The following is a 10,771-nucleotide window of genomic DNA, read 5'->3' as shown; positions in this document are numbered from 1 at the left end:
CTGTGGCCGGGTTGAGCTGGGGCGCAGCCCCCAGCCCCTCGGCACGCCGAGGCTCTTAGCTCTCACACACGAGGCCGCGGAGCAGGCCCGCGGCGCTTCCCTCGCTCAAAGGCTGCTGGGCACACAGGGACGCTGGACGCCCTCCTGTGCGCTCAGCCGCAGAGATCGGGAACTGTTGGGGTCCGGCTGGGTCTTCCCGGTTACGGTTGCCATGACGCGCTTGGGGGTTCCACCAGCCTTTGTCTGGAATCAGGGCGGGGGCATCGCCCCAGCTCCCCGCCCAGGGCCCACAGCCCCACTGAGCCCAGCCTGGGCCTGCGGAGCCACACGAGGCGGCACGGGGGGCCCTGCCCGAGGGTGGCAGTGTCACCGTAATTGCAATGAAACTCTCTAACGAAACGGAGCATTAAGAAGCAGGCATTCCTTATTGAGGTGCTAGATGTACGGGGAATCCTCCCACCTAGCGTGCATACTGGTCTAAAAATCTGGACAGAATGAATTCAGTAACTTCGTACATAATCATGAAAAATTCACAGAATATTGATACACTGTCATTACTTTTTCTAGAAATCATTATAATATTCCCCACCCACTTGTGCATGATCAGTATTTTGAGTTGAGCGTTGTCTGGTGGTCCTGGGGGTCGCCAGCGCGCCCCCTCCTCCACTCCGTTGGTTGAGCTTTCCTTAAAACTCTCCACGCGTGCTGTTGAGAACAGGTCACGGTGCTCCTTCCTCTTCTTTACCCCTCAAGTTCTGCCTCAGGACCCGTTCTATGCTTTGTCCTCGCGGCCAGCCTTCGTTCTACCATCCCTCTCCACCACCAGAGCTGTGCCAGGCTGACTTTTAACAAGGAGAATAAGACATTTTCCCGACAATCCTAAAACTCCCAGTTCTCTCTGAGGATTAACAGGTGACATAGGAAGTCTGTCCTATGTGACTGCAGGGACACGGACAGCAAACACCACCTAATATCGCTACAACAGACAAAAAACCACGTTGTTCTAGAATTACATTGCTTAATCATTTTATAACAGCAGGGCCGGGAAGGAAGCAGTGCGGGCACAGAGGGGTCGGTGCGAATTTTTCATGGTGTGTGGCTATTTCTCACACAACCAAAGCAGGAGAATGCGAAAGGGAAGAAGACAACTTCTTCCCACCCCTCCTCTTCCCGGGCTCAACTTTATATTCAATTATCTCCACCTCCTTTCCCCACTCCAAGCGGCACAGGGGGGAAGAGGGAATGCGGGTTATGGTCAGGCCATCACACGTCGCTTTACGCCACCCCTTCCTCCTCGGGGCAAGAACTCCTCACATTCCCCCCCTGCTCCAGCAATGAATCCCTCGCGCGGGCTACAGTCCTCGATAAACTGCTCCAGCGTGGGTCGTTTTTCCACGGGGTGCAGTCCCTCCCGAACAGCTGGCCCAGCGGGCCCTCCACGGGCCACAGCCTGCTTCAGGCCTCTGCCTGCCCCGGCATGGGGCCCTCCATGGGCTGCAGGGGGACAACCTGCTCCACCATGGGCTGCACCGCAGGCTGCAGGGGAATCTCTGCCCGTAGCAGCATTACTGCTCCCCCTCCTTCACTCCCCTTGGCGTCTGCAGCCGTTCCTCTCACAAAAAATTCTTCACAACAGGCAGGCAGACGCCTCTCAGGTTCCCGTCACATCGTCCATCTCATCTCCCCTCCACTTCTTGCAGCCGAGCTGGGCTGAATGGGGCCAAGATGGCTGCCCCGGGGGAGGCCGGAGGCTGAGGGCCACAAGGCCCACAAGGCTCGCTGCCCCCACTCAGCTTCTTCACAACTTCTCTCTTTTTTTCTTTTTATTTTTCCCCTTCTTAAATACGTTATCACAGAGGCCTTGTCAGGGAACGTTCTGCTACCAATTAGCTCGGCCCTGGCCAGCGGCAGGTCCGCCCTAGGCCCGGCCGTGTCCACTGGACAAAGGGGAAACTTCTAGAAGCTTCTTGCAGAAGCTGCCATCACAGCCTCCCCCACGCTGAACAAAACCAACACACCCAGGTTGTGTTTAAGCCCAACCACGTTTTTAAGAGTAGATTTTTCCTGTGAGCAAGAGTGTGATTTTTTTAAAAAAAAAAAGCTGTAAATAAAGGTGGTTTTATTTTTTGGGTTTATTATTTTTTTTGAATAAAACAGAGTCTTCCAGAGCTCCGGTCAGGCTGAACCTTGCAGAGGGCAGAGCCAGGTCCTGGGAAGCCTTCAGTTTCAGGTGTTGCCCACTGGAAAGAGCAGCAGTCCTGCCGTTCTGCAGAAGATGCTGGCTCTTGTAGGGCTGAGGTCTCTCTTCTCCTCTTTGACTTGGGGAAGTGGGCATGCCTCAGCCCGCAGAGCGTCGTGGGGCTGGGGCTGCGGCTTCGTCTCTGTGGGAGCAGAGTCCCCACTGGGGGCTGAGTGCCATCACCTCCTCCACGCCCTCAGCACCTGTGAGATCCGTCGCCGCAGATTAAACCTGGGCCTCCGCCGTGTTTCTTGGAGGATGAGGGTGACCTGAGACGCCAGGGAACGGACCGGGAGGCTGGTGTCGTTCTTTGCCTCTTCAAGGACTGTGGGGACAAAGCAGCAGGGGTGAGGTGACAGCCCTTTGTCCCCTCCAGGCAGGGCACATTGCAGCCCAAGATTCCTGGGGCTAGGAGGGAGCCAGGGGGCAGGTGGCTGCGCTGGGGCTGCTGGTCAGGAACAACCCCATCCAGAAACACCCCCCTCCCCACAGACGCAGTGGCAGCAAAGCCCCCTTTGGCCGGGCTGGGGGGGAGCCCTGGCTGGGAGTCCTTCGTCCTCCCCGCTGCCCTTACTCACTCTGGATGATGTTCTCCATCTTCTCGGGCTCATTCAGCTGCCGCCCGATGAGCCCTGGGGGGACACAGTGTGTCGGGGACCCCACCGCGTGTTAGGGACCCTGCCATGCAGCCTGCCTGGCCGCACAGCTCCCCGGGGAGGTGCAGCATCGGGGAGGGGGTGGATGAGCCTCCTGCCAGGGGTGGGAGGGGTGAAGGGGTGCCCAAGAGAGGCAGGGACCCCAGGGCTCGTGGCTCACCGATGAACCTGACAGCTTCTCGCCGCAGGGTCTCCTGTGGGCTCTGCAGGTAGGGCTGGCTCTGGCGCAGGTAGACCTCGGCCCTGCTGCTCTTCCTGGCCAGCTGGAGGGAGGAGAACGGCGCAGGATTGGTGCAGAGCTGGCCCCGAGTCGGGCTGTCCCCCTGCCCAGGGCCACTCTCCTTCCCCCCAGCTCCCTGCCGTGCGGCATTGGGTTTTGGAGGGAGCAGAGGGCTACCCGGGGACACCAGGGCGCCATGCTGGTGGCAGGGTCCCCTTTGGGACCCCGGGGCCGAGGACAGCCTGGAGCAGAGCCTGCTCTGGGAGGCTGTGTGCAGCCGTGGGGGCACAGCCCTCCGTCCCCCGCGCTGGGCACAGAGCAGGGCTCACCCAGGGAGGATGGCGGGGGTGTTGGGGCCGTGCTTACCAGGCACTCGCTGATCCTCCACGCCTGCGTGGTCTCGGCCAGCTGCGCCAGCTGCCTCCACTTTAGGAACAGGCCAGCGCAGTGGAGGGCTTCCTGGGAGGCCTGGTGAGCAGCAGAGATGCCACCACCATCAGCAGGGCCACAGGAGCCCGTGTCCCCCCTCTTGGCAGGGCTCAGAGCCTGTCCCGGCCCGTGCGGGGAAGAGGCACCAGCTGGGCACTGATGCTGCCCCCGGGTTCGGCATCTCCCAGGGGGAGATCAGGGCAGCCACCCTCTCTGGCTGGAAGCCCGTCGGGGCTTCAACGTTTTGGTCAGGTTGGGAACCCCACCTTGGCCACGTTCTTGTTCTCGTCATGCAGGTGAAAGAGCAGTGGCAGCAGGCTGTCCCACACCACCTGCTTCATCTTCTTCTTTTCAGCGCGTGCCACAACCCCCATTGTGCTCTGGAAGAGCTGGATGGAGAGCTCCCGCACGGTGTCCGACTCCTGGGGGAGGAAGGGATGGGGAGCTCAGCCCCAAGCCCGTGCTGAGCAAGGGGCTGAGGTGGAGGCGGAAAAGCGGAGGCAGGCAACCCTGCTCCAAAAGGCAGTGAGCTGTGGCACGCAGAAGGTCACCCAGAGGGGCTGGGGTCCCCGGGGCTGAGGGCTGGTGAGGGAGAGCCTGTGGAGGGCTGGGGGATGCTGCCAGGGCAGGGTGGGGATTGGTGGGGCTCAGCATGCCTGCTGCTGTCCTGCCAGCAGCGTCCTCTGCAGCAGGGAGGCTGAGCCGGGGTGAGTCTATGCAGGGGCTCTGGGACGCAGCACGGAGCCACGGAGGGCAGCAATGGGGTCTGGGGGCTGCGGGGCAAAGCATCCCCCTGCAGAGCAGGAGGGCTGCGCTGGGAGGTGTGAACGGAGGTGCCTGGTGAGGGGGGCACGGGGCTCTCCCCCAGCCTTACGTGGTCAAAGAGTGGCTGGAGCTTGCTGGCCAGCAGCAGGGCGGTGAGGCTGGGCGCGTTCCCCTCCAGCAGCTGGAGCATGTTGCTGAGCACAAGCAGGGCCAGGGCGGCGGCGTCACCGTCAGCACTCTGCAGCTGCTCCATGACGTGCTGCATCAGGACGAGGGTTCTCCTTGCCTGTGTGAGACACGCCACCTCCTTGTTGTTAAGCAGCGACCTCGGTGAACATCGGGCACCCTGCCGGCTCCTGGGCAGGCAGCGCGGGTGAGGAGGGCAAGGTCCCGGCGGACAGGGCTCACCAGCACAGCCGCGTTACCCACCGCCCCCTGCTCCACCCCGGGCTGCTGTCCCAGCTGCCCCCGACTCACCGTGTCAGGCCTCTCGGTGAGCCTGAGGATCCCCCTGAGCACCAGGCTGGACATCCCCAGGCACTGGCTCTGCAGGTACATGGGGAAGATTGCCAGGGCACGGTCCAGCTCTTGGCTGAGGTCGGTGCAGTCCAGCATCTGAAACACACGCAGCGGGAGCTGGTGAGGTGAGGTGCCGGCTCTGACCGTCAGCTCAGGGCCAGGACGCCAGGGCAAGACCAAGCCCAGACGGAGGCGGCAGGGATTGCGGAGAGCCCCCGTGCCCCACACCACACCGTGTTGGTTGTTCGCCTGCCCCTCCACAATGCCGACCGGAGGCCACCCGCTGCCCCGGCTCCCCTCGTAGCGGTGGGCGTGGGAGAGCCGAACGTCAGAGGGAGCTTGGAGCAGTGCCATTAGGCTCACCTCGATGAGGAAAACCATGAGGGCCATCTCCTGAATGGGGTCTTCCACCCTGAGGAGCTGTACCAGATGGTGGAAGATGGAGGTGCGCAGGTCTGTCGGGGTCTTCATCATCTCCCTGGCAGGGAGAAGGAGGCACCGTCAGGCTTGAGCCAGGTGCGCACATCTCTTTGGGGTTTGCCCCAGTCTGGACATCACCAGTCTGCAGCACTTTCTCCGAGCAATGGGGACGCCCCTGCCATCAGCCCAAAAGGAGGGTGTGGCGTGCCCGGTCCCTGGGGAGCGTGGAGAAGGGGCTCTCACCTGGCCACCACGCGCACTCCCGTGAGGTGGCTCTGGGCGCTGAGCAGGGCCTCCCAGCCACCCAGCGTCTCGATGGCCACCGCCTGGCTCTCATAGCCCATGCTGCACAGCAGCCGTTTTGTGGAGTGCACCATAGACCTGCACAAGGAGAAACGCCCAGCTCCCACCGGGACCCCCAGCTTGGTTCCGGGTGGCTGGCAGGGATGAGAGGACAGGGATGGAGCACCTGATGGGAGTGAGCATATTCTCTTGGTGATGCTTCCAGAAGATGTACACCTCCTGCGGTGTCAGCTTGGTGGTGAACGACACTTGGATCAGCATCGCCAGGAAGAGCTGGGGGAAAATTGCCTCCACCTCCTGGAGGCAGGGGGACTCATCCGCCTGATTCGCCCCCACCTCCTGCAGCAGGATCTCGCTTATGGCCCTGGCTGCCTGCGGAAGACACCCAGACACCAAGTTGTCGCCGTGTCCCTGGGGAGGTCAAGGCTCAGGGTGGGCAGGGAAGGGGAGCGGGGGCCCCGCACAGCTGAGAGCAGCTCCAGAGCTCAGCGAGGCCTCATCCAGCAACTCACAGCCAAGGAGAGGATGCGTGGGTTGTCCTTGGGGGAGGTTTTGCACAGCGACGGGCTCATCAGCGTGCTGAGCAGCTCCCCCAGCACCCTCTGCGCCGCCTGGGGCTCAGAGAGCATCACCTTCCACATGTCCACAGCGACACTGCGGGAAGCCAGGGCTCTGTCAGCGGGGACACGCCGGAGGATGGCCGGCTGAAGTCCCTCGGGAGGGTCTTGGGGCCCCTCTCCCAGCGTGAGAGGAGCCCCAAAAGGCTGATGGAGCCCATACCGGGTGCACGTCGGGGAGCACTGCAGCAGGCTGGCCACCATCTCTCTGGGGTGTTTGCCCGTCAGCACCAGCAGGGCCCTGTCCAGGCTGTTGCGGGCTACCACTGCCAAGATGGAGGGCAGGTTTCTGTAGATGGCCCCCACAATCTTCAGCAACTGGAGGGGAGACACAGGTGGGAGTGAGGACGTTAGCAGGGCCAGTGCGACCACGTCCCCAGCTCCTGCTGGGAGCTGCTTCCATTTCCGTTGCGGTGTGCCGGCTTGAGACAGCCTCAGCGCTGGCCAGGTGTGGAGCCGGGGGAGGAACGGTGACCCGCTGGGCCAGACCATCGGCCGTGTCAGCCATGGCTGCTCACCTGTTCCTGCCGGAAGTCAGACTCCTCCACAAGAACCTCCACCATGTGGGCAGCCACCTTGATGCTGTAGGTGCTTTCAGCTCTCAGGCTCTTGATGGCCATGAGCATGACGTCTACCCGGTCAGAGGGCCTGAGGTATTGCACAAACATCTGCAGGAGGAAGTAGAGGAGGGGAGATTTGTCACCTAGAGTGTCACCCAGAGCATCTCGGCTGTGCAGTGAGAGTGGGACACAGAGCCAGGCTGCGCTGGGAAGCAGAATTGACCCCGGGGGTCAGAGTCTCGTGGGGAACCGGAGCTTGCTTGGGGCCTTTGCCCAGTTGCTCCTCAGGAACAGCACGAGCACTCCTCATCTCCATGCATCATCCGTCCCTTCACTCACGCTGACCAGCCAGGAGCCAAAGTCACTTCTTACCATGAAGATTTTTTTGATGTGCCTGATTCGCAAAACGTGCCAGCACTGCATCTCTTGCCAGAAATTCTGAACCTGCTCCTGGGTGAGGCCAGGATCCCCCCACCTGCCTGAAGAGAAGGAAAATCCATGCGCTCAGAGAGAGGGTGCAGAGCTGGAGGTGCTCTTACAGAGCGTGGGGCTGAAAAGTGGCTGGCAAAGAAAGAGGGCACGCAGCCAGGTCCAGGGAGCATATACCCAGGGAGGTCCAGGGCTCTTGCGAGCGGGGATGAGGGGAAATGTCTTTTCGGCCTGCAGGCAGGCAGGTGAGTTGGATCTGGCTTTCCCTTGCTGAGGAGAGTAGGCCCTGGCTGCCCACGCCTGGGGGGAACCAGCCCGACATGGCTTCTCTTACTTTTCTGCTGGAGGATGAAGACGTGCAGGTGATAGAGAGCCTTTGCAGCCTGCTTGCAGGTCCTGCTGTCCTTGGAGGCGCAGCAGAGGGTGAGGTGTCCCACCAGCCTCCCTAGCATCACAAACCTGTGCGCCTCGGGACACTGATGTCTGAAGCGCGTGGCTTGTGCAAAGCAGGGGCAGAGCTGGGGAAGAGAAGCAGCACGGGCACAGGGTGAGGCCGGGCACAAGGCGAGCCCCAGCTGCTCCCAGAGCGGTCAGGCAGCAGCCCAGAGCAGGGCAGGGCTGGCGGCCCCAGGGTGCTGCCTGTCCCTGTGCTCTAGGAGAGAGCAAGAGCAGGACAGGAGCAGGGCAAAGACCCCGGCTCCCCACCTCCTGCTGGTTGGGCGCCCAGCTTCCCTGGGGGGCGCCGGGGCTCAGGGGCACAGGGATGGGGCCTGGGGCTGCCCAGAGCACGAGCTCGGTACCTGCGGCAGGGTGTAGGTGGTGATGAAGTTGGTGAGCTCAGCAATCCGTGTCACGGCCCTCTCCTGCACCGCTGCCGGCTGGGAATCGGTGAAGGGCAGCAGGAACTGGGAGGAGAAAAGCTGCTGGTGTGCCAGGGAGGTGGCTCGGCACAGCACGGCACCGTGCTTGCCTGGCCAGGCTTGCTCTGGGGCAGTGCCGGGGATGGGGCACACATCCGTCTTGCCCCTCGCAGCAGCCTGCTGTGGCCAGGCAGGTCACTGCATCCCGCTCCTGCCGCTGCCTCTGCTGCCTTCCGCTCACTGCCCCCGCGAAAAAAAGTCCCTCTGGCCCCCACCCACCCACCCCAAGGCTTTGAGGTGACCGCCTCCCTGGGCACCTGCGCTGGGGGCTCTGGGATATGGCCCACGGTGAAGCCAGAGGCGGGGAGCCCCTGGGCTGGGCTTCCCTTGCCACGCAGGCAGGTGCATCTGGGAGGGAGTGTTGGGCAGGACGGGCAGCAGGCAAGGCTGCAGGGGTGGGGTGAGCTGGGGCAGGAGGAGAAGGGGCTTTGTCACCCAGCCAGAAGGCAGGGGGCTGGGGCGGGGGACACGGCAGGGAAGGAGGCACGTTCCCTGCCCCCCTCCCTGCAGCAGGTGCTGGGGGGGCACCGCTCCAGCTGGGGGTTACTGCCCGTGGGAACCCTGTGCCAAGGCCAGACCTGCAAGATGTTCTGCAGCTCCAGGAGGCCGACGCTGTCGGCGCTGCGTACCAGCGTCTGCAGCATGCTGTCCACCGCGGCCAGGGTCTGCAAGGGGAGGTAGAGTCTTGGGGGCAGCCCTGGAAGCCTGGGCTGGGATGGCCGTGGCCCCGCGGTGCCCAGGAAGGGACCTCGGGGTGGGGGAGCTCTCTGTCGCTCACCCCAAGGTGGCATACCTTGGAGTAGAGAATAGCCTCGGGGCCCCGGCTGCCCGCCTGCGGAGGCAGGTGGAAGACGCTGCCGAGGCAGGTGCAGACGAGGCTGTTGCTCTTCTCCTGCAGAAGCAGCCTGGCTCTGCTGTGGGGACAGAGAGGTGCTCTTCGGACCCAGCAAGGAGGAGGCAGACCCCGGGCTGGGAGACCTGGGCTGATCCCCACGCTGCAGGGGACACCTCAACCCCCTGTGACACTGAAATTCCCCTTTGCGCTGAAAAGCCCGCGGCACGCCCTGCCCTGCTGCCCGCCTCCCTGCGGGAGCCAGGACTGCGGACACCCCCCACTCAGGGCCGTGGCCGTGGCAGCTGCCGGGCACCGGGGACGCCAAGCTGGGGGCTTGGGCAGTTACCTCATGGAGGTGATGGCCAGCATGGCTTGCTGCCGCACCGCGGTGCCCAGGTGGCCAGCGGGCTCCTCTAGCAGCAGCGCCTGGGGAGCAGAGCAAGGTGGGACAGGTCAGGACACGGCAGTTGTTGGGTTCAAGTCGCGGCTCCAGCTGGGCCACCCAGCTGGCTTTGGAGGATCTCCCAGGATGGAGACACGGAGCAGTGCTCATGCGCATCCCCGCTACCTCCTGTCCCCAGGGCTGGGCCCCTGCCCATGCCCCTGCCCCTGCCCCTGCCCCTGCCTCAGCCTGGCTGGCCGTCCCCACACCTTGATGGTCTCCATCATCTCCCACTGCCAGAGGCAAAGTATGCTCCACAGCCCGGAGTCCACCTTGGCGATGCTGCAGATGGTGCAGATGGCAGCCAGAAACTTCAGCTTCTGGTCCTCTTCCTGCCAGCCAGGGAGGGCACGGACAGACAGACAGCGTCAGGAGGGAGAGACAGCCGGCGGGGCCTCGCACGGCCCCTGGCACCTCCCGAGCATGGGATGGGGGAACAAAGAGCGGCCGGGACATGTGGGCGCAGCCTCGTAGAAGCGGCCGTGGATACCTTTGGTGTGGTCGCGAGGCAGGCTCGGATGGTGGCCAGGGTCTCTTCCCCTTCCTCCCTGGGCTCAGCTGAGGCGGAGCAGTGCGAACCTGGCCAAGAGAGAGCAGGCAGGGCTGGGGACAGGCAGGGGGGACAACCGCAGCCCTGTGCCCAGCTGCCGGGGATGTCAGCAGCCCTGGCTCAAGGCTGGGACACAGATGTCCCCTGTGCGCCCCAGGGGAGAGGGCACAATGCCGGAGGGCAGCACGGGGAGGGGGCCTGGGCATGCCCGGGCCAGGGAGGCGCCGGCAGCGGGCGGCAAGGAGGGTCCCTGTCCCGGGGATGCCATGACAAGGCTGGCTGCCTGGCTGCTGCGCCGTGGGAGCCCCGAGGGCAGGGCAGGCAGGGTGGGCAGCCCCCTGCCCGCAGCGCCCACACACTCACCCGCCAGCAGCGGCTGCACTCGGCTCTCCTCGCTGGGCTGTGGCCTGGAGGAGCGAGCCGGGGCAGCTCCCCTCTCCTCCCAGGCAAGCTTGGGGCGCTCAGGGGGCCTCCTGTCCATCCTGCGGGAGGGACAGACGGAGGAAAGGGGTGAGGGGGACCGCGCAGCACCCGGAGCTGCCCGGCCAGGGGCAGTGGGGCACAGGCGGCCCTCCTCAGGGGGCTCCTCGCTCCCACCCTGTCCCAACACTGTCCTCCCAGACGCCGTGCAGGCCGGGCCGGCTGACACAGGGTGTCACAAAGCGCCCCAACTTCAGCCCCCCAAGCCCACTGATCCCCCCCTGCCCCGGACTCCTCCTGCTGCCCCTGAGCCCCATGAACCCATCCTTGCCCCGGGGCAGACAGGACTGACTCCCTCCTCCTCCTCCTCCTGCAATGGGGCTGGGCTTCATCTGCACCAGGGGCATCTCCCTTCTCGCAGGGACCTCCCTGTCCCCCATCCCCTGG

At 63.9% G+C, this 10,771-nt stretch overlaps 1 pseudogene; it reads right to left on the bottom strand.

Annotated features, from left to right (window-relative positions):
• Window positions 1-105: 105 nt before the first annotated feature.
• On the bottom strand, window positions 106-10,731 carry LOC147599517 (maestro heat-like repeat-containing protein family member 7; annotated as a pseudogene).
• Between the last annotated feature and the right edge of the window lie 40 nt (window positions 10,732-10,771).

This window comes from Chlamydotis macqueenii, chromosome 10, assembly GCF_036417535.1.
Source record: "Chlamydotis macqueenii isolate bChlMac1 chromosome 10, bChlMac1.mat, whole genome shotgun sequence".
In the NCBI taxonomy this organism is placed as follows: Eukaryota; Metazoa; Chordata; class Aves; order Otidiformes; family Otididae; genus Chlamydotis; species Chlamydotis macqueenii.
This window is presented reverse-complemented; position numbering and strand designations above follow the sequence as displayed.